At 34.5% G+C, this 17,508-nt stretch overlaps 1 protein-coding gene and 2 long non-coding RNA genes across 4 annotated transcripts in view; all 3 read left to right on the top strand.

Moving 5' to 3' along the window:
- The window catches only part of LOC116166700 (protein O-mannosyl-transferase TMTC1-like), a 435,955-nt gene that overhangs the window by 299,745 nt on the left and 118,702 nt on the right, over positions 1-17,508 (top strand). The gene's annotated exons all lie outside the window — the stretch shown is intronic.
- Positions 6-569, top strand: LOC116166707. Its single transcript, XR_004144389.1, has 3 exons — positions 6-43; positions 95-343; positions 429-569. It is a non-coding gene; the product is annotated as an uncharacterized LOC116166707 (long non-coding RNA).
- LOC116166706 lies at positions 888-1,205 on the top strand. Its single transcript, XR_004144388.1, has 2 exons — positions 888-1,056; positions 1,112-1,205. It is a non-coding gene; the product is annotated as an uncharacterized LOC116166706 (long non-coding RNA).

Here is a 17,508-nt window from a genome sequence, read left to right as displayed (position 1 = left end):
TAAATGTTCCTATCGTACAAACTACAATGCTTTATCTGGAGTTGTAAGTACTTTTTTCTATGTTACTGAAAACATTATATTTGCTTCTTTCTAGGCCTGTATAATTGGAGCGAAAACTAAGAAAATTCTTTACATGGGGGTTAAAAATAAATACTGTTTCGTCTGTACTAGGGCAAGTACTCCAGTAGAACATTCTTGTTTCAAAAATTGGGATAGAAGTTCCACGGCAATGGAAGCTGAAATAATCGCCGAAGGGTTTCAATCATCTATTAAAAGTCATAATTTGATCTATGGCAAAATTATTGGGGATGGGGACAGCACTGTATATAAAAAAGTTGTTGAGGTATCCCCATATGGACCAACTTTTGTTGTAGAGAAAATTGAATGCCGAAATGACCTCATTAGGAATTACATAAATAAAATTTCAGAATTGTCCAAAGATACCAAATTCCCCATTCATCTCAGGAGAATAGTAACTAATACAGATGTTTTGGGTCGCTTCCGAAACGCGATAACGAAAGCTATTGCCTTTAGAAAACAGGGTCCTGATGCTGAAAATACAAAAGTCGCTCTTTTAAAAAAAGATATTGAAAATGGGCCAAATCATATATTTGGGTACCACTCTAATTGCGACGGTTACTTCTGTTCTGGAAATAAAGATCAGGTAATGATATTGACGCATTGTTGCACAGAATAATTTTACGTTATTTGTATCTGTTTAGGAAAATTTAGTACATACATTAAAATTGTCTGGTATTTTTGAACCAATTGTCACTGCAAATCGTAGACTAGCAAATAATGCTGCTAGTTTGTTACAAGATGTAGACACAAATGCAGCCGAAAGCTACAATTCCGTCGTTGCCAAATTTGTCGGTGGGAAACGGATCAATTATTCCTTAAAAAACTCTTACCAGACTAGATGTGAGGCGGCTTCGATTTCATACAACACTGGTGGTGGTTTTCTTGCAAAAGTTCAAGAAAGAATGTGTGGTACTATTGATCATTATACCCGTATATTTCACGAGCGGAAGATGCGAATGTTACATGTAAATAGAAGTAAGTTGGTATTATTTCATTAATTTCTTTTTAATTAGGAGTAATATTTTTCTAGAAAAAGCACCGAAAAGAAAACATTTTGCTACAGCAGACAGTCATTATGGGCCTAGCGCAAACCAACCAGAGGAGGACATGGGCTCAGAATTGTATAAAAAAAAACGTCAAGAGTTCCTAGAAGTTTTACGATGTGCGGACAAGAAAAAGATTTGTATGGAAACGGCATCGCAATCAAAGTCCAACCTTTGGTATCAAGAGCGCAAAAAACGAATTACCGCTTCAAATTTTGGCAGAGTTTGTAAACTACGCAAAACAACTTCCACCGCTAAGCTAGTTTCACAGTTGCTTTACACTACATTTGCCGGTAACAGTAGTACAACATTTGGTTTAGAAAATGAAGAAACGGCAATTAAATTATTTCAAAATGCTCATAACGTCAGTGTAACGCAAAGTGGTTTGGTAATTGATGATGAATTACCATATTTGGCTTGCTCCCCGGATGGATTAGTGGGTAACAATTGTATAATAGAAATCAAATGTTCACCAAAAAGTGGGCCCTTATCTCCATTGGAAGGCGCAAAACAAAAAAAAATTGATTTTTGTGTAATTGAAAATGGCAAACTTACACTCAAACGAAGTCATAATTACTATTACCAAATACAAGGCGCATTGCATATTTGTAAAAAACAACTCTGTTATTTTATAATATATACATTAGGAGGATTACATGTGGAAACCATTGAACGGTAAGCTAAGTTCTAATTTTCAAACAAAAACAATAAAATTATTTTGTAGCGATGACGATTTTTGGGAAACGAAGATGAAAGAAAAATTGGCTGACTTTTATTTTAATTCGTTACTGCCAGAAATTATCGATCCTAGGAGATGCCGCCAACTTCAATTGCGAGATATTTATAGCAAAATCTAATAGCTTTTTTTATTGTCATTGTTGTCATTTTAATAAAACATATACAATTTTAATTGAAGGTAATAATTACTAGGTGTTTTAATTTAGCTGCTTATTAGTGATTAAATAATACAATGTGTCTAATGATACCATTATTTTTCTGCAATACAATACAATTTTCAGGTAAGTGAGTAGGTGCAACTAATTAGCATTCCATTTACCTCTTGTAATACTTTGGGAATTCCCTAATCCCTCTTACACATTTCAACTTTTAGCCTGAAGGCAATGTGTCATTTCGGATTTTTATGCAGATTTCATCAAACTTTTACTCCTCATAACGCAATTAATAAAAAAGTTGAAAAGAATTGCTCAATATGTAGCAATTCTAACGCTTAATTCGAACTTATTGTCGGAAAGATTTTTTTGATAACTTCATTGGTTCGCTAGATCCGTTAATTACATAAAAAACGTAAAAAACGATCCGGCAAAATTTTCGCCGCACCGTGTACATTAATATCCAGGTTCTAGAAATTTGTAGACTTCAACCCTAATGACGTTATGAGGGTCGAAAGTTTGTAAAAGCATGATGGGTTGCCTAACCCCTCTATAGAGGACCCTATCATAACAGGTTATAGCAAAATTATTTAAAACATCCCTTAAATTCATTAGATTGAACTGATTCATTGCTTATTAAAATTAAATCAACTTTAACCTTCTTGGCCCCGGGCGATTTTCAATACTCCTGACATCGCGGTGGGTGGATTCTCACCCCAACCTTTTTTAATTTTTCCGATTCTAAATTTTATTGGGAAGGAAAATGCCAACGGATTATTGTTAGTTGGTAATTTGATATAGTATAGTATATAGGTAGTATAGCTCGTTTACCAGTTTAATAAAACACGAATTCAAAAAATTCTTTTTTTTTAGGTTTATGGCTACGACTGCTGAGGTCTTGCGCCATTTTACTTGAAAACGGTAACTGGTTAAATTTCTCTAAACATGTTAGTAACTTTTAAAAACTGTATTAAACGTGCAATACTTCTACGATCATTACTGAAAATCTTACTCAGTTCTTTATCCAGGTTCGAATTCTCTCTTTCATTTGTGAATACAGGACAATCTATTAAGAGATGTTGCAATGTGTAAGGTACCCCGCATATATTCTACAGATATTATGCCCACATCTACCTAGGAGGTGTAAGTGTGTCAAACGAGTGTGCCCTATTCGCATTCTTGTGTACACTACTTCTTCCCTTTTTGATAGGTTATAATCATTTTTCCATGGCCGTACATTTCTTTTGAAATTACTTAAGAATGTTTCAGATTCGGCCGAGATTGTTTCCCATTTACCCATAATCCTTTTTTTTATATAAGCTTTCCAGTCCGTACATTGAGTAGTAACTTCATCAATGCTCCCATAGTTTGAAGAAATTTTCGCCGCTTCATCTGCTTTAACATTTCCATATATGCCGACATGTGCTGGTACCCACATGAGAAAGATTTTAAAATTAATTGAAGGTAGTATAAACGCTCTTTTATTGAGGTAGCTAGTGGGTCTAGCGGTATGTGTCTCCTTATAACGGCATTAATAGTACTAAGTGAATCTGTGCATATGACAACTTCCGTTTTAGTAATATATTCGCACATTAGGAGCGCTTGCCACACCGCATACAACTCAGCCGAATATACCCTTGAAATAATACTATGACGCCATGTAAAGGACTTATTGTTGAAATATAGACCACTACCAACACCATCATTCATTTTTGATCCATCTGTATAGATAATAAAATAGTTTTTGTAATGAGACAACATTTCCCTAAAGAACATTCGGTAAAGAGACTTAGATGTTTAACCTTTTTTTAATTTGGTTAGGTCTAATAGGACGTTTTCTTTAAATGATATCCAAGGTGGGAATGACGGTGTAGTGTATTTGAAAAGAATCACATTTTCTTCGTCCAGCTCCTTTATTAACTCAATAGCTCTTATTATGGTTGGTCTGCTGATCGTAGCCCTGTTTTTATATTCCTCTAGTAATGGATGGTTTTCGACAACATCGCTGTTCAGGTTATCATTTGTAGCTTTAAGTTTAGCAATATAATTCGATGAGTATCTCCCTTCGTGTAAACAGAGGAGGTATTCCCGACTCTGCAAATATGGAAAGCCGCGGGCTTGTGCGAAATCTATTACTAAAGAATCAGTAGTTACCTACCGAAAACTTTTTTTTCTGACAATTCCAATATCAATAACTTCACCAACGATAAAATACATGCAATACAAACGGCTTTAATTTGTGTAGAGATGGCTGTCTTTAAGAACATGCAATAAACATTTTCCTTAATTATTTTTAAACTTCAATCAATTACAAGTTAGAAGATTTTACTTGAAAATATACAACTCTTAATTTTTCCTAATAACATAACGGTACCTCATAAAAAATGTCCTTCTGAAGATGATGATGTTCATACAAACAAGAATAGTCTGAAAACGGCTCTCCATACAACGGCAACTCATCCGGGAAAATTAAGCAACGTAGTTGTAAATTGGAACTTCCCTTCGGCAAACCTCTTCGATAGATTATTCCGTGAATCGCTGAATTCTAGACGTAGTTTTTTTCTAACGGTTAATCCCTGTGTTCATGGATAGCGGCAAACAAGATTTTTAGCAACCACACGAACTGTTTTTTAGAGGTTCTAAATATTTTTTGTGAAGCCTTAAAAGGAGAAATTTCCACCACGTTAGATCATACACCAGTTCAATTATTAGACCGAATTAAATTTATCAAATTTTTAATTGTACCAGAATTACATCATTCTATAGTCCTTGGATTAAATTTTCAGAAAACCATGGGTATAATTGCAAATTTAACTCGTGATGTTTTGAACTTTGGTCCACCAACCGAGTGCTTTAGAGTTTTGAATACCTTTACTGACCTCGCAGAGAATCAACTTACTAGACTTAATTCATTAGTTTCGCGAAAGTTTAAGCTCATGGGAGAGGGATGTGGTACCACAAATTTGGTAGCGCATGAAATCACTACAGATTCAAATCCTATACAATAAAGGTGTTATCCAGCTTCTCCCCATATTCGAAAATAGATCGATTCTGAAGTCAATAAATTGTTATCTGGGAGTACCATAGAACCGTCAAATAGTTTGTAGAAGGAAGAAAGTAGAAGTAAGGTGTGAAGGAGGCTCGAAAGGGAAGGTATTAAGAGACGAGAGAGCAGTGACAGTATCACGAAGGACACGTAAAGAAGAAAGACGGGATTTTATATTTCAGTACCAGATGATAGTTGTATTCGTCAGATTTGAAGTAGGGCTTCGTAGCAAAAGCTCATGGTGCTTTAACCGTCTGTGTTCGCACGGTCAAGGGTGTTTTAAACAACGATTCTGATGCACTAATACTATTAAATTGTCGACGAGATAAATCACGATTGTATTAAAACTGATAGACATTAACTAACACCGTTTAACCGAACATTATGGTTCATTTGTTCAATATCATTAGATCATTAAGAAATATCCACTAGAAACAAACCTATGGTTTCGTTGGTTATAGTAACGCACAATATCCCTTGTTTCTATTGGGATTTTATTAATCTAATGATAGTGAACTAATGATCATGATTGTATGAACCAACCATTACGTTTAATAAGGTGTGAAGTTTTCCCGAGAAGTATAGAAATTACAAACCCACAATATTTCTTTGTGAAAATGTACATAAACCTTGCACAAACTAATCTAAGATTGCATTTAAACAAGCCATTCACACCGGGGAGTGTGGTTTTCCCTGACAGCTTAAATTTCTTGTTGTTAGCAGAGAGAAACAAACGACGGTTTTACAAGATCTTACTACACAAACTAACAAAACTTAATCGAAAGGTACCGCTAACAATCCCATAACATGTAGCAGAAATGTGAAAGCCTGATTTTGAGATAACAGGGGCCACCAAAAAGAAACACGTCTTTTTGAGCAACTAAAATTGATACAATTTCCCGGACCAAATTCAGCAACTTGTCTATTAACTTTTTCATTGGGACGCATCAAACTGTTTTGTTGCGTCACTTAACAATTATCAAGTTCTATTCCCATTCGCACTCAAGATGTTAAACCATTCGCTGTTTGTTTTCATTTCTTGTCGCATTTACCATTAGCGTGTGCGTCAATTTTAAACAAGACGGGTTGGCTTTCAATTAAACTGAGTTACCGCTACTTACGAATTTCTCTCACTTCTGGGCGACCTACTCATATAAAACTTCTACAACTTTTGCTTTGGGTGAGAAGTTTCGTCTGAACTTATTGAATTTGAATTCAGCAGCGCTCCTTTCAATTTTAAGCAATTTTACATTTATTCTGTCTCCGTGGACATCCGAACACAATAATATCGTTCTATCAATACAACTTTAGTCATCAGAAATCCGTAAAGATTCCTATATGAAGTGGGTTTATAACATAATGAAGGCCAATCCACTTTATCTGGGGAATGAAATATATTTTTATTGAACGTGGGCTGGAATTTCTATGCGAATTTAACGCATAAAGGATGGAAAGGGCTTTTCCGTTTTTTGCGCAAGAGAAAGGGTTTTGTTGTATAATTGAGAACAAATTACTTTATATCAATTACATTAATTCTGTTACGTTCGCCGCATTCTTTAATTTGTACGTCTATCAAGGTGGAGTTGTGACAATTCTATAATAGCAACTTTGTCTCTTTCTAGGTACCTACCTAAAACATTCCCGTTCGTTATCTAATCAAAAGTTACAATTTGTTTGCAAATGAAGCGAATGAGAGTTGCCTGTAGAATTTACAAAGTTAGTTACAGTGCTATTTTGGGTTTTGAATTAAGTTAATTAGAATGCTAAAGAGTTAAATTTATTTAGAGAAAAATTGCAAAGTTCTATTTAGTTCCTCGTAATTCAGACTTTATCAAAATTTATTCGAAAGTATAGCGGAAGAGCTCATTTACCTCAAAAACCATATAAACCCACACGGAAGTGAACCTCGAACATAAAGATAACGCAGAGGCTAACAGTGCGGCGACGTGATTTAGTATTATTGGAAACATGTAAATTCTAAAACGATGGTCCTTACAGCAGGTGTACTATATTGATCGTTCTATTGAATCTTTAATTTAAAATTCCGCGCCTGTGTGAGTATGTGTACAATCGCCCGCCGCAATCTGGCTTCAAGCTTGGTCGCACAAAATACTTCTTCCATTTTCGTATCTGCACACGCAACACGATTTCCGTAAAATAACCTATATAACCTTTTTGTGTTTCCAATTTTCACTTCCTACGTCTCATAAAATTATTGCTCATCAAAAAGATGATTGAAAAGTAATTGAAATAAATCATCAATTTGAACATATTAGATGGATCCATTGGAAATTGAAGTTCCGGAAAATTAATTTACAAACACCCGCGGAGTTTCATATTTTGATCGATAAGGTATTATGATGTTAACTATGTTGTAACCATAAAGTATAACCAATCCACTTATTCCCTTTTTCCAGAAATCAATTCACTGCATAATTCAATTGTGAAAGGAAACGTCTCTGGAAACACAAAGAAAAATGAGTTTGATGTGAAAGATTATTCAGGAAGTCGTCTTTTAATAAAAAGTTAATACAAAATTTGTGACAAACAATACGCGAGCGTGTATGCCTTCTATTCGCCTATAACCTACATTTTAATAGTATTATGCTAAATAAAATAAAGAAATGTTTAATTTTAATAAACTTCCTCAAAAATATACGTTACTGAATTAAATTAATAAGAGCTACATACCGTTTGTTAGAAAATTGTATTTTGCAAAAAAAGCTTTTGCTGTCTGTTCGTGATCCTTTAGTAAATGAAACGAATTGCAATCCGCTACTGTTTAGTTTGTGCACTCTATTCTTCCACTATGGTGGCATTTGAGAGAAGAAGAGGAATTTAACCAAATATACAGGGTGTAGCACCTAAGACCCCTCGGATCATAATTCCTTTACCATAAAAGATAAGGAGCAAAATTCTACACATTTACCGTCGCCATATTTCTAAAATATTTTTGATCACCAGGGGTGTGCGTGCTGTATTCCAGTGGCGTATCAAACTTGCGTTTTCTAAAATGGAACACCACATATTTTAGTACTGATTTCGAACGTACTTGAAAAATACTTATTTTTTTAAGTAAAATATTATACCCATAACTTTAACGATTATGCTCTTATAACCTTTTTTCGTCAAAATTTGACAGATTTTTCGTAATTTTTTTTTGAGAGAAACTAAATCGCGCAGGCGGCTATGTTTTGAACTGAGGCACAGGTTAAGACCTCTTCCACAGTTACATAACTTTTTTTAGGTAGTTTATGAAAAAAAAATTTTTTATTGACCTTCGCCAAATGTCATATTTTTGAAAAATTTCAAATGGCACTCTTCTAAATGAATTATACCTCTGGGTAGCCAAAACTACAAATTTTCCCCACACATTCCAAAAGAACACCGCGTTCCACAAAAAAATGCACGTGCACTGGAATAAAGCACGCCCCTGGTGTTCAAAAATATGTTAAAAACATGCCGGCGGTAATTGCGTACAATTTTGGTACGGCATCTTTCGTAATAAAGGAATTATAATCCGGGGGATCTTAGATGCCACACCCTGTAGGTAGACTGTTCAGTACTTTAGTAGTTGTGTAATGCTCGAATTAGTTTTGGATCGAGTCTAAATACTTTTGCACATATTGTGGAGGCCATTTTCTTTTACCACCGGTAATTTGGCGTTTCAGGACTTTTCTTTTCGTTTTATATGTAGGTTGAACCAATTTAATTTTACAAAAATGCCGTACCATTTCTTGAACAACCCCCATACTATTCGGAGGTAGGTTTATTTTTGTCTTTTTTTAATGGAATTTGGCATGACTCAATTTTCTTAGTTTCAAGTTATAATTTCAAGTGCACATTTAATTACAAGGGGTTTTAATCATCCTTGGGTCCCGCCCATTGCAGTTAATTTGCAGTAAACAGCGTTTGGGACAGAGATAACGAAATTAGGTACTATCACATCAGATTATTTTGCGTCTTTGAAAGTAGAATAAGAAACTGTGTTTAAACATATAGACATCCATCATGGCGCTCGTGCAACGAAGTTACTGTTCACACGCCTGCAATAATTTTAGAAGACTAAGGTGATATTTAATTTTTTTGAGAAATGGACGGTTTTATTTTTAAATAACTTTTAACTGGTCCGGCTACTATTGGTAAAGCTTTGAGCTGATCATAATTAAGGTTTCTGTATAAGTTAATAAACGGAATGCCGTCTATTTGAGTAGAAGGTTTTTATAAACGAAGCCTTCTTAAAAGATACACCGCTTCCTCGCTTCTGCCTTTATTACGCCACTGAGTGGTTGTCTCGTTCGTATGGCACAATATTTCCAAAACATCAAAATATGCAACAAGGAAACGTTAAGGGTTAATGGTTAACGGTAACATCATTTTTTTTTAATTAGCAGTAATTTACAAATATTTTCTGTAAATTATCAGTAACTAATGTTTTTTATGTTTTTTTTTTAATATTCCATAAACCTTATTTGTATTTTGTGGGTGTTTGAATACAAAAAAACTTATATTTTGGTGCATTAAGTAGAATAAACAAGCAATTACGCGTATATTTATATTTTTTATTTTATAGCAAAAGTTAATTTGACATTTTAACAGGTTGAGTATACTAAGTCGTTCTTTAACCGTGAGGGTAGATAAAGTGATTACTTTAACCGCTAGTATAGATAAAGTGAAACAGATGATTGTGCATTCTAATGACACCTGTCATTCTTATTTCAAATGGGCCGCGAATCACGATATAGAATGACATTCATAACATGCCAATGCTGTTTATATAGAAACGACCGCGACGGCAGCCCCTAAGCTTGCTATTTTTTATGTCTACATTAAATTCAGAATTGTCAGAAGCTTTACAATGGGCGCGTTCATCAGACGAAGCGCCACCTAAAGGTGGGAATACTCTAGCACGGTTTATCGCGCGAGTTGCTCTCTCACAGCACTGTCGAGGTGTTCCTACCACTGTAAGTCAAACGTACGGTGATATTTTACCTGTATCTATATTTTTAAGCTTAAGCGTTTAGAGATAATATTGTGAGTATGTCTGTTCATGACCGAAAAACTCGATTGCGTTGATATTGAATGTGGAATATAGAGGGATTTCTATAAAACTAATTTAGTTGGTGTCAAACTTTCATAATATTGCCGGACGTCAAAATAGTTGTAGATTAAAATATATTTTTTTCAAACAATTTACTCAGTATTCTGTAGGTTATGGATTTCGAATCTACCGATTCATCGTCAGACCCAGGGGTCTAAATAATTAAAATGGAGCAATACATCACCAAAGTCAAAATAGTTATTTAGATAAAAGTCACTGGCGAGGAAAGGGGCCTCGTACTTTAATTTCCTAGTCAGGTAATGTCATTTTACTGTTCTGTATTAAATTTTACCAGACCTTGGGCTATGTTTTTAGCGCCCTGGACTACATTTAGCTCGGCTCCCCCGCAACTAATATTTATAATAGTTAAAATGCGTACTTAGTGACTAAGCTTCATATTATTATTTATCTGTATTGATTTTGAAACAAAATGCACCAAGAAAGACAGAGGAGCGGAATGTTACACTGGCAGAAATAATAGTACATTATATATCAAGATAGAGAAGTACAGTATCATTGCCTGAGCACCAAGATTACAGCTCGAGGCGCTTGCGCCGAGGGGTGTAAGGTGCGAAGGCAATAGACTTCTCTACCGTGGTATATATACTATTTTTTTCCCTACTAGCACTTGAAGTCCTCTAAATTAACATATTATATTGATAAGAAAGTGAACGGTTGGACAGAATTTTTTGTTTATTAATTTAACATGTCAATCAAGTACGTAGAAGTACAAGTCAAACAGGCCGTATTTTGTTCTGTCATTGAGATATTTTCAAAGAGTAATTTCGTTCGAATTTTTTCAAAATGTGATAATTTTAGGTATGCAATTTCTCTGGAAATGGCGGATGGTGGCAATAATTATTCATTTTAGAGAACTTGTCTAAACGTTTATTGAGCGAAATTTCGGATTGTGTTTTCTAAAAGTGACAGCGTGACAGTTCTCATTATTGACTACTAGTTTATTAATAATAAAAAATTATTAACCACTTTGAACAAACGCCGAGAAAGCCTACTTTACAAGTGGAAAAAAGGTTAATAATCATGTCATCAGACGATAGTAGTGAAAAAATATAATTTGGTACACCTTACCGTCCCTCGAAAGTGACGCCCTGGCCCCTGGGATAGTTGTCCCTTTTATTATATCGTGAGTTAGCCCATTTATAACTCGGAGCCTGAATTTTACCCGAAATCGTATTTTAGTATAAAATTTCAATTTTCATATAGAACTTTTGATTAATGTCTCTCTGTCAGTGATGACAGAAGTCATTATAGACAGCTAGCAATGTCACAGGTGCGGCCGGTAATGAGATGGGTGTAACCGGTAAAGTGACAGGTGTGGCCGGTAAAGTGAGAGGTGTGTCCGGTAATGTGACAGGTGGCAGGAAACGCTGTAATGAAAACTAAGCTTTCCTGACATAAAGTAGTCATGAAAATGAAGGTTTCATGACGATTTTGGGTCAAATTAGTTACGTGTTTTTTTTAAAAGCGAAGACATACGTATCTAAAGTGTCGTAAATCGTTAATGGAGAAAATATTAGATTGGGATTAGAATTTAAATTGAAAGTTAAATGTAAAACTCTTTATTAAATTATTATCATTAGCGGCGTATACTATTCTTAAAGAACCTATCTCGTCTCAATGGAACCTACGAAAATTGAAAAGCTGCAAGATACTTTGCAACTACCAAATATTCTCTCAAGACCCTCTTGAACAACAACATTAAATATCCCAGCAGCCGATTTGAAACATAAAAGTTTATTTGCATCTCTGAATTAAAAGTTGTCTAAACTTAGGCTCTTGACTTTTCCTCGAGCGATGACCGCATTTCAAGACAGATTATAAAGATTAATCGTTACGTTAAATGACAAAGGGGATAAAGAAACATCGCATTTATTAATTACTTCCCTAAATGAATGCTAACTTCTTAACCATTCTTTGGTAATTTTAATGAAACAGTTTTAATTGGCGCAGAGAGATGCATTTGAATAAAATCAAGGGCGATTTAAGAAAGGAGCGGTGTATTGTTTTAGCGTTTTATGTAAGGCGGTAGATGTCATCCTACGATATCTGTTTTCATATTTTTATGGGCAATTGCGCCAGCTGTTCAAGTTTCGCTGATAGAAAAGGGATCTACGACGACAGTTTGAACTTCTTCTCGGATCATTTTATGCACGATATTTTCACTGGGTCTTGAATTGTTGATATCACACTTAACAAGAAAGGTATTGTATGTCTCGAAGTAGTAACGTAACGCGTTCCCTTTGTTGTCCGAACATCATTGCGGAATTCTAAAGCCAAGTACAGACACAATGGCCAACAAAAAAGGTGCATAAATATTGTTTCCCAAAGAAAGTATCTACTTACTTTCGCCTTTATTTCCCAAGCCCATAATGATGATAAACATAATCCGAATTCCACTGGAAAGTTAATATAGATTGAAAAAGTATATGACTAGTAAACTACTACCTACCTACTCCTAGCCAGTATTTAAACAAAATAATTCATAGAACTGCAGTTGAACTTGAGGTACGTGTTCCCACATACGTTAGATACGAATATCATAAAATTTACATCGTATACACTGTGATGACCCATAAAAAGTGTGAGTATCTGAAGTTCACACTTCCGCCACTGTGGCGTACCAATCGTGAGCTTTTGAGGGTAGTCGATAGCGCGGAGCTTTCACAGGCAGTCGTGCTTTCCTCCCCCGACGGGAAAGATTTAAGGGAAGTTATAGGTAATGTCAACAGCAATTTAAATGCGTGAAGTCGCGTGAACATCCAATACCTGTTGTATTGATGAAAGTTTTAGAGACAACGCCCGAGAAGAACTTGCAAAGTTGAACAAGTTAGATGCGGTACTTTATGGTAAGTTAACACCCTTTTAAGTATCGCCAAGAAGATAGGTGTACGAGTGGAAATCTAACAATCTCACGGTTCTCTTTCAAATTTTAATATGATAAAAACAATCAAAATGTTTTTTAGGAGCGTTTATAACAAAAGTCCATTTCAAAAGTCTTACAAACACTAAAGTGGGATAAAGTGATGATGTATAGCAGCAGTTGAGAGCAGCTCTTAAGACTGTGTTTAATATTCAAAGAGCGTACGAGAGTGCGAGTTGAAAAAGTCGGCAGCTATTTTCTGTTGGTCTAATCTACTGTAGAGATGCTGCTAGGTTCGGAATAATTTAGTTTGGGCTTGCGATAACTTTACTTAATTTACAAGATATTACCTTCCGTGCAAGTTCTTGATAGTGTAGGTTGCAGTAAATGCGCACAATTTATTTGAACATGTGAAAAATTCCGAACGAATAGAAAAATTACTGCGTAAACAAATAGGGTGGAATGTGACGCCCTTTCATTTTTATACTTACTCCCATATTTTTTAATAAATCGGTATAGTTATCAAGTTTGCAAATCTATATGATTTACGACGAATGTGAAACCAAGAGGAATATCTATGAATTTTTCCATTACGCTGATTTTTGGCCATCGTACATACTGAATTTGAATGAGTTTGCAGTTTTCAATCTCCGTTTTGAAACAATGGGTTCAAATATTTTCGATTGTACTCATTTTAACTTGTTTGTTAGCTACCTATACTGTCATAATTAGAAATCATAAGTATTTACCTCGGTATCTATCTCAGAAGTACCTATCTACGGACTGAATTTTAATCAGGATTTTAATATAACATCACTAAACAATATGTGAAAATTTAAAAGTGATTTTGAAACCTGGCGAATCTTTAAAGCTAAGGTTATTACCGTATAATATTTATTTACGCTTTACCTTTGTAACCACCCTGCCGCACAGGAACGGCGATCACACCTAAATCCGGCTACTTATCATAACAATAGCATAAATAGGTTTATTGAAAATTTCGTGAGTATACGATAAATTTACGTCAAATGCGCTCGAATCGCGTCGTCTAAAATAAACTACATTTGAGGAATGCAAATCCCCAAGGCTCCTTGATTTTACGTATATTCGTAACACACCAATGCTTTTACGTAGAGTGCGCTACTGTGACGGACATTTGCGATTCAAAAATACAGTTGGAAAATACGCTAGGGATTTTGTATACTTAGAGAGCATCTCGAGTACAAATGTTAGAATTGACGCAATTAAATGTTTCTTCTGAAGCTTGTCTTGAAATGTTTTTTATTAAATAACGGAGTGTACGTAGAAGGTTGTAAAAAATGTTTAGAGTGGGATGAGTCAGTTATTAAATTTAATATGCTTTAACGTGTTTCAAATAAAAATCTGTTTTACACGACTACCGTTTAGGGGCAAATTTGATAAATCCCTTGACAATATTGTTTAGGAGTATTCTGTGAATGTGACGATTGAGACGAGTATTAGAATTATTATTATACAAATTTTGCCGTTATACGAGCAACATGAATCACACCCACCGTGATCGCACCCAAACTCTTTAATGCATTTATTTCGTACCACCAATTACCGACGCGTGTAAATTCTATTGTGCTATGAGTTTGTTTCCTACGTTCACGGATTTTGGTAAGAAAACACATGTGTCATGTTTACTATAAACTATCATAATTATTTGTTTAATTTAATGGGTTAGGTTAGAGTATTCTGTGGTAGGTGCATTGTGCAACAAGGCATTAGGAATCAGAACCTTTAACGAATTTACAATAATAAAAATGCATGGTTAAATAAAAGTAATATCCTAAAAAGGTGTAGCAACAGATGCACGTATTTTAGACAGTTACCCTGCAACTTTCAGAGTAAGAAGTTTAGTCACATAATTTTGAAGGGGTACTCCTTATTGTGAATTTACAGGGTGGTGTATTAAAAACGAGACTGTGGCGTTACCTATTGACCTCGGATTCCTTGTTGATGTCAACGACTCTCAGTTATTAAGCTTATTGTTTAAAAATATTTGATATCTTAGTAACTGTCGATGATATACTTACAGTCAAATTAAAAAACCCAGATTTCTCAATTACTTTCATTTCAATATAATTATCCATGAAAATGATAAAAATCCATATCTAATAGTAATTAAAAACAATAACTTGAAATGGGACTTATTAGGGTAAGTTATCAACAAGACGAGAATAGCAGGTGAAATAAGTACTTAACATACATAAGTTACAATAGAGACCTGTGTTAAAGACGGTGTGCAAAAAGTTTCCATTTTCTTTGGTACATTTACATGTAAGTACTTATCTTTTTCAATGTTTCTGAAAATTGTCCAAAAATTGTCTTTACGGCCGTTTAAAACCAAATTTTTCTTAATAATTTTTTAACGTCAATCGAAAATATAATTTACAGAAAATGTTGTCTGTTATTAACAGGTTCGCACGAAAAGGGGAAACCTTTCGCTATGATGTGGCAAATTCAATCCCCTTTTATTCACTAACGACGTATTTTTCTCTACTAGCTCGTTGTAACGGAAAACAAATATCCTGGTGTAGCACTTGGTCTCTACCGAAATATATAATAATTAGGTGCTAATTGGAAGTCCTCGGGTAGGCATAAAAGACGCTTATCATAACTGGGTAAACCTGCACGGCCTTGCAGTTTCAACGCTCGTTTTAAATTAATATGGGAAACCAAAATCATCTAAATAATTACTTAACGGGGCTGAAATTCTAAAATATTAATTCTTCTTCATCTTCTAAATGACAAGAGCTTTTAGGGGTGTAACTTATTGAACATATTTTTAACCCTTACGATGGTTTAACACTAGAAGCCCCAGGAGGGCCAATTGACCACATTTAAGATTTAAATTTATATATCGCCCTTATTTTTGGCAACATAAGTTTGTAGTTTTATGAGTTTTTCTTATTTGAGATCTAGATTAATGAAATGAAAAAGCTTCGTTGTAACCCTGAAAAAATTGGAAAATTTTTAATTGTTACCTACCTACGGTACCCGACTCGGGTCAATAGAGCCCCATATGGTTTTCGTTGGGTTTTGTACTGTATTGGATATCATTTTCTCTGTTTTGCGTTTATAATGACAGTATTCCGATATCAAAAATAATGCTGGAATGAGTTTCATTCCAACACTATTTTTGGTAACTATTTTCCACAACTGACAGATTTTTAAGAACATTTGGTATTCAGTGGTTGGCACTTGGCATGCTCGTCTAAATCATCCAGGCTGATCATATACGCAAATGTTCAATTCAAAGTTCTGCCTGGATGATTTAGACGTTAATACTTATCTCAACGGTGTAGTAAAATGTGGACTTATAATGTCACTTATTGTTATAACATTATGTTACAGTTATTAACGTTACGGGTAATTGAAATCATTAGGTATTGAACATTCAGTGGGTACTTAGAGAAATCCATATTTAATACAAATGAGGTTTTATAACCTAACAAAATTACAAAACTAATCTTTGTCACTAAATGTACAATTATTATAAACTTTTAGAATAATTGTGGAATTATCGCCAGCATTAATAGAAATTCCAGGTATATTTTGATATTTCGATAGCATAAGAAAAATCGTTTATGATTTATATGTGCCGGTCGTAAGTGAGTATATTTTTTAATTAAAGTTATCCACATCTCATTTGTTATAGCAAATAGTCGAGGCTGATTAACTTTTGTTTTCGTTATGGTTACAAATATGGAGTCCGATTTGTACTCAACATCGTAAATGTATGGTGCATGCCATTCATCATGCCTAATTTTTTTTTTTCGTTAACCATCACAGATAGCGATATTCATCAAGAGACAAAAAATGCTTGCAAGTAAACTGTCTATCAGTGTCTAAAAATTCAGAACCGTCAAAATAGTAGTTAAAAAGTTTTAGACCTTTTCAGATGTAGATGGTCAGTATTTTACCACCTACATAGCAACTACAATCAAAACGATGATATCACAAAGACCCTTTTTACATTACACATTCACATCCCGAATTTCATTTTAATCGGCAAAACAATTTTCCGATAAAATAAAAATAACGATTTTTTTTTTTATCTGGCGGTAGTTAGCGCCTTACCGAAGCACTTTTGGATGGGACGGGACACCCTGTATATTATCTATAACAGTAACTAAGTACTTCTATTGGCCTTGCACATTTAATTAACAAATTTTCTCCCATGCACTAAAACTGACCAATTACTTGTGCCAATGTTTTCAAAGCCTTATTAAAACATTTTAAGTTGCACAATATTCAAAGAGCTTCCCTTGTTGAGCGGTAAAGTTCAATCAAGTTGAGGAGATTTTCCCAATATCAACTTGTTTACATTCTTTGTTTATTCCGGATTTATACACATCCGATTCATTGTCCTCTTTTTAGAGTGCGGGTTTCAACAAATCACTAAGTGAAATTAAAATTTCTTGCAACGTTTTCTCACT

Source organism: Photinus pyralis, unplaced genomic scaffold (genome assembly GCF_008802855.1).
Source record: "Photinus pyralis isolate 1611_PpyrPB1 unplaced genomic scaffold, Ppyr1.3 Ppyr1.4_LG3b, whole genome shotgun sequence".
NCBI classification, from domain to species: Eukaryota; Metazoa; Arthropoda; class Insecta; order Coleoptera; family Lampyridae; genus Photinus; species Photinus pyralis.
Note: the sequence above shows the minus strand (reverse complement) of the source record. Positions and strands in the feature narration are given on the sequence as shown.